Genomic DNA, 6,794 nt, shown 5'->3' with positions numbered 1-6,794 from the left:
TAGATTACTATGATATTTCTTTCTTGATGAAGGCAAGTTTTTTTAAAATAATTGTCATCGTTTGATCTCAATCAGACGACTTCCCAATGAACGATCACCAGTTAGCATTACCAAATAAAAAAGCGGGCAGTGGTTGCCGACAAGGAATCCCGTTAATAACTGACTGTTTTGATTCTTTAGAACAACTCGATGAATTTAGTATATCCTTTTAGGAGGCCCTCAATGACCATAGATCGAACATGTCCCTTTTTTACAGTGCAATGGCTGGCTATTCATGAACTAGCTGTACCTATTGTTTTTTTCTTGGGATCAATATTAGCAATGCAGTTCATCCACGATAAACCAAATTCCAACTGTAGAACTATGACACAATCAAACCCGAATGAACAAAATGTTGAATTTTTTACATAGCAAAAGGATTTGGCCCGACTCTACTCTGTCATATGTGGGCACGTGTCCTATTCTTCGCCGGAGTTCGCCTGGCCTTGGACACCGCGGTTGAAGGTGAGGTCGACGATCGAGCTGTTGGAGGTGAGATCGATGATGGCCTCATGATCATTGTTGGCCAGCGCGAATGATGTGGAGCTAGCGATGTTGGCATTGGGCGTGTCAGCCACCACCTGCACCTCCTCCGCCTCCGCCTTCGTCACGATCTCGTCGAAGAGGCGGTTGCGCTCTAGATCCATGACACGAAGCTGCACCACTCACAGCGGATAGTGCGGGCGCAACGCATGGACTCGAGCGTCGCCTGTTGCTCATCCACGGTGACTAGATCCGAGCGTCGGGCTTCCCTATTGTGCACGGCTTCCCTATTGTGCACCTCGGCCACGACTTCGTGGCGACAAGCTCTTCCACCACACATAGCGAGTCTCGGCCATTGCTCGCGATGTTTGAAGAGGGAATGGGTGGTGTGTCAGCGTCTCGGACAGAGGAAGATAGCTCTTGGAGGTGGTAGGGTTTGTGCCGTGGCCGATGGGCTTTAAATAGTAGTGAACACCTGGACTGGTGGAGCGACGCCTTGAACGTGTTCTGCTAGAATTGGCTTCTCGTTTGCCGCGTCGGTGTGAATGTCGGACAGACGGACGGATGTTCATCCTATATGAATGCGGTAGGAAGCCGTACCATCCAATCATGTCCGCTCTAAGCCGGCATTAACGCAATGCAGAGACCAGGATGGAGCAAGTTTCTTGGCCGCTGCCCCATTGCGAATGTTGTACTGTTTGGCCGCCATGTGGTAGTGACCAATCATGTCTACTCTGGGTCGGCATCAATGCGGTGCCGAGAGCGGAGTGGGGGTTGGAGTGGGACGAGAGAGGTGGGGTTTTGTCACTCCCGGTGTTTTGCAACATGTCTTTTGCATCAATAAAGCATGAAAATTTGGACCAGCAAAATTTTTTGCATTATATTTGGCTTTCATTTTAATTGGATTTTTGTCTGTGGTTTCAAGTGCTCACGAAAGCCAAATTCTAGCTCCACCTTCTATACTTCATTTCTTTGCTCCAAACTTTTGCCCCGATGATTATGGCATGTGTATAGTACAATATAGAATTTTCTTACAAAAATAATTTGGCCAAAAAGTGTTTTCTAAATTTAGTTTTCGAAAAAACCCTGAATTGAGGTTTGCACTACAAGTACTTGGTTTGGGGTATGAAAAATATTTCAAAGAGTATGTTTGACTCCTAGTAGGTATAGGACTCCCAAAAACCACAAAAATATAATTTTAAAAGTTATTTTACTATTTTATTTAAAGGATTTTTCTTTAGGCCAGAAATGGCCTTTAATAGGTTAAAATTATTTTAATGCTTTAAAAATATTTGTGAAAATTTACGGAAACTCAGTGGACATATATTGTCCATATATAAGAGTTTCAACACATGGTCATGTTCAAACTATTGGTCAAACCCCTCAAAAACTCTTTCTGGATATTTCAAGCTTTTGAAATGTTTACAAAGGAAATATTCTCTAAAAATTCCAACACAATTCTAGCAAGTCACAGATGCCTATTGTGATGATCTTGCAAAGTTTCATCCCAATCCAAATAGTTTTGGTTCACAAAAGTGCCCCAAAACCCTCTCTGTCCAGAATCAAGTTTGAACAACTTTACATTGTCAACTGTCTCATTTTGCTCTCAAACTTTGTGGGCATGCTCTAAACCCTAAATGATGACACTACACCAAGTGGTGCATCAAGGAGAATAGTTTTGCATGTCTATATCTTGGAAAACTCATTTATGTTGATTTCTAGGGTTTACAAAACTTGCATTGGCAACTTTGCCCAAATGAACTAAATCTTGGTGGAACCTCTTATTTTCTCATGCCATTTGAACCTGTCATGCCTCATGCCAACAGGAGTTCATCTTCATGCCCAAACCAGCAAAAAAACACCTTCTGCCGTTTTTCTAAAAACACCACTTTGACCTCTTCCACTAATCTCCAGGAGTTCAACTTTTTACCACAGCCCCTCCTAGACCTGTTCTACCTCCAGTAGCTCTTCCCTGGCTTTTGCTCAATGATTGAAGGGTGAAACGCCCTCATTACCTCCCTGGACAATAGCTTCTCTCTCTTTCTCACCTCCCCCTCACCCCAGTGGTCATCCATGGCATCCAAAGCCCTCTCCACATTCTTTACTCCTCCCTAGGGCTACCAGACATGCTTGGCCGTGCCCATCTTGCCAAAAATATGTCCATGCCGGCCATACGCGCGCTCTGGAGCGTGCTACAGTGCGCTCCCGCACTGTAGCCGCCCCCTGCCAACCACCTCCGGCCACCTCAGTCCTCCCCAGTGCGCCAGACGATGTGCCTCAGCATGCGCAGCATGCTACGCCCTGGTCCCCCTCTTCCTTCTCCCTCCTGCTGCCTCCCTCAAATGCGTGACATGGCCGCCCGAGAGCTCCAATGAGCATGCTCACACGCGCAGCACCCCGGCACTCCCCCGCTCTCTCTCTCTCTCTCTTCCTTTCCCTGGTCGTAGACCACCTCCACAAACGCCCCGGACACGCCCATTTGAGCCCCCGTGACCCACAGCAATGGCAACAGCCTCGCTGGCGCACTGGTCCACGGTAAGCCACGGGCAGGCTATTTATAGGCCTCCTCATGCCATTCTCTCCTCACCCCCGCTCTCTACACCACCCAATCCACCCCCTGCAACCCCAGTTCGTCTCCAGGAGCCCCCGAGCTCGAGATCAAGCTTGAGCTTCGCCGCTTCTGCCCGCCGGAGTTCGCGAGGTACAGGCCTCCACTACCCCCGTTTGGCCTCGATCTGGAACCACCCCGGTCCACTGACCCTTTCCCCTCTCCTTCCTGTTTTGTTTGCAGCTGGAAACGGCCAGAGCCATCGACGCCTGAAGCTCTTCCGTCGGCTTCCTCATCGCCGGTGAGTCCCTGCACTCCGGCGGCCAACTCCGGCACCACCAGAACGGCAACACCCTCCCGAGCTCAACGGTACTGCTCCCACCTCCAGCCGTGCCCCACATCGTCACCGACGAGCTCGCCGCCGTTTTTGGACAAAGGAAGACGACGACGGCCGTAGGTCCCATCCGTCAGCCTCACGCCCTGATGGGTGGGACCCACCCGTAAGGTTTAAAACGCACGCACGCGCGTACCAGTTTGCTGCATCGGCTGAAGGCGTATTTCGCCTTTACGTCTTCGACGTGGCAGCCTCGCGTGGGATGTATCTTCTCTGGGCCTGCTTTACTGTGGCCTTTCTAGCCTAGTGGCACAGTGCCATTTTTCTTTTTCTTTTTCTGTCTGTTTTCTAAAAATTCCACAGGATGAAACATTTATCCAAATGCAATAATTCCAACTCCTAAAATCTTAGAATAATCCCACCTATTTATTGATGTGACTTTCATACACATCCATCACACTTTTCTGTACTGTTCAAATTTAAATTCAAATTTGGGCATTTAAATCCTTCTTTGAAAATCCATTTCCACTATTCCTTAACTCCAAATCCAAAACTAGGAATTTTACCCTTCTTAGTTTTCTCCCTAGTATTTAACAAAAATAAGTTGACATTTTTCTGAGCACTTTGGTTTTTCTATTTTACTATTGCCTTATTTTTCCTGTTGTTTCTTTTGTGACGAATAGATCCCATATTTGACGAAGTAGTTGGAGAAGAAGAAGGAGAAGGACTTGAAGACTTTGAAGACCAAGCCAACCAAGGCAAGCAGCCCTTTGACCATGATACACCTCTCTTGTTCATCGATAAAAAAATTATGTGTGCATAATGATGTTATGGATTATGATCTTAATATGATCATTGTATTGATGCATGCCCTTAGTATTTACATGTTCATATCTCTACCATGTGCTAGAGGTGCGATGAAAAGCACTTGGCAATGATGCACGGTGTTGCACGTATGCCATGATCCCCTCGAAGTTGCATTATTTCAAAAAACCCACCGGGTGCCCCTAATGCCCGTGGGTGATGTTGAACTAGGTCACCACTTGAGGAAGAAGTGGTGTACCAGAGCAAGCATTTGCGTGTGTAAAATGATGGATTAGATTTAAGATGTGATTACCGTCCCAACCAAACATGTGCAACCACTCTACCCCTTGTGGGACGGGGCATTATTAATTACCTAGACCGATACTAGCATGGTGCCCACATTACTAGTGATGGGGGTGACGTGAGGTCACCCTCGGGATGGGGTCGTGCTTGGATAGGCGGCCATGACTGTTTTCACAGGGCACCATACACACCGTTGGTCCCTGCGTGTATGTGTGATAATGAAAGGGTAGAGCCCCAAGATCTTGATGCTTATACACAAAGGCCGTGTACCAATGAGTGGACCCTATGTTAGTGTCGCCTAGGGAAAGATAGTGATCGGGTGCTTCCCCCGAGTACTTGAGGTACTGCGGGATCGTGGGTGACACGAAAGCTTCCCGGTTCTTGTGGGTAAAGTGCACAACCTTTGCAGAGTGTCAAACTATTCGAATAGCCGTGTCCGCGGTCAAGGACAGTTGGGTGGTGGTACTTAAACTATGTCTAGAACTTTACAAACTTGGTATATGTGAGTTGCATGGGTCAAGTAAAGACTTGACATATTGATAAAGCTAGTATTGTTCTAAATTCTATTTATGTTGATACCTGTAACCTGTTCACATGGTTACCGGAGATCATTGATGCATGTTTCACAAGTTGAAGAGGACATGTCGTTAACTTTCCACTAGCATGTTGCTAGGTTGCATACTCACTGTTACATCATGCATTGTTACCTTGATCCAAAAACATGGGTTGCTTGTGAGTACATTCAAAGTACTCATTGGTTTGCCACTGGTTATTTAATTGGCCAGGCATGGAAGAGCATGAGTTCGAGGAAGAGTTCCTTGGTGACGAACATGCGAACTAGGATGCTTCCCAGTCAGAATGCATGTAGGGTTAAGGCAGATGGCATGGGTTCTACTTATCAACGAAGATTCCTGCTGCTTATGTTTCATTTGATGTTCAGCCCTTAAGGCTTTATCAATGTAAGACTTGACCATAATGGTCTTAATTTTTGAAATACAGTATGCATGGATGTAAGACTCTTGTTATTCAGCTCCTACGTGTTCAGTGAGCATTGATCTTTGGGATCACCGTACACGTGCATTCGGTGATCTCGACTTATGAATCGGGGTCCCCACAGAGCTGGTATCAGAGTCATCCTAACTATAGGAAGCCTTAGTTAGCATGGGCGTTAGTTAGCTTGATTTCATTTTCATAAATCATCTAAACTTCTCTTCTTTTCTAAAGCTTACCCAACCCAAGATATATTTCCCTTATTGACCTCTCCTATTCAACCTTTGTAGATGCCTGCCATACCCGAAGACTTCCTGACCACCGGATTCCTTGTGCTTCTCGAGGATAGCCTCCAGAAGTGCCAGTTTCACTGAGCCCCCATTTTCACCTACCATGAGCACTGGATCAATGACACCGAGACGCAATACCATGTGGAAGTCATCGTGAAGGCTAATGACCCTCCAACAAGTTGGTTCTTTGAAGGGCCACATATGGCAACATTGGTCCTCGCCGTCAAGACTGCAACACTCAAGGCACTCACCCGTCTCCGAGACCTTCTTCCAGAGATGGCGGATGAGTTAGAAACCCGCTTCTTGCCTTATCGGAAGGAGGGTGAAGACGAGAGCAGCGCACCAGCTCCACCACTCGAGGAAGGACTTCCACTCCAATTCCAAACCTACTTCAGCCTTTGTGCCGACAGCTTGGCACAACACTTGGCCTCTGAGTTAATGGAACTCCAAAAGGAACTCCACGAGACCAAGGCACTTCTTCGCCCAGCACAAGGGAAGACAAATAGGATCAAGAACGAAGGCGCTCCCCTGGACAACCCACAGTCGCATATCGAGGCGGAAGACCCCTAGTAGATGCACCTGCTAAGGATGGAGAACCACCCTAGCAATGTCGTATGACGGCAAGGGACTACCGCAAGCTCTTCATCACACCACCGGCAAAAACAACACCGTGTTGAGCTCCTCCACTCCCCCACCCCTTCGAGCGATGAAGGGAGTCAGACTGATGACGACACGGAGGAAGACCCGGAAGAGCCAGAGTACGCGACCGAGCATTCCACCACATAGGCACCACTCTAGACTAGGGTGTGCTAATCCATAACCCTGAGGTAGGATAGGTCGTGTATCCCTTATGCGAAGTCGAGTCCATGTAATGGTTCAAATGAAACCATGTAGTGTTATGTTTGCTTTTGGATGTATTTGATGGAAGTCGTACTCTTCCTTCGGGAACATGTAAACAACTACATCACCTATTTGGATTTCTTAATGATTGTGTTTGGCCCTT

This window comes from Triticum aestivum, chromosome 2B, assembly GCF_018294505.1.
Source record: "Triticum aestivum cultivar Chinese Spring chromosome 2B, IWGSC CS RefSeq v2.1, whole genome shotgun sequence".
NCBI lineage: Eukaryota > Viridiplantae > Streptophyta > Magnoliopsida > Poales > Poaceae > Triticum > Triticum aestivum.
This window is presented reverse-complemented; position numbering follows the sequence as displayed.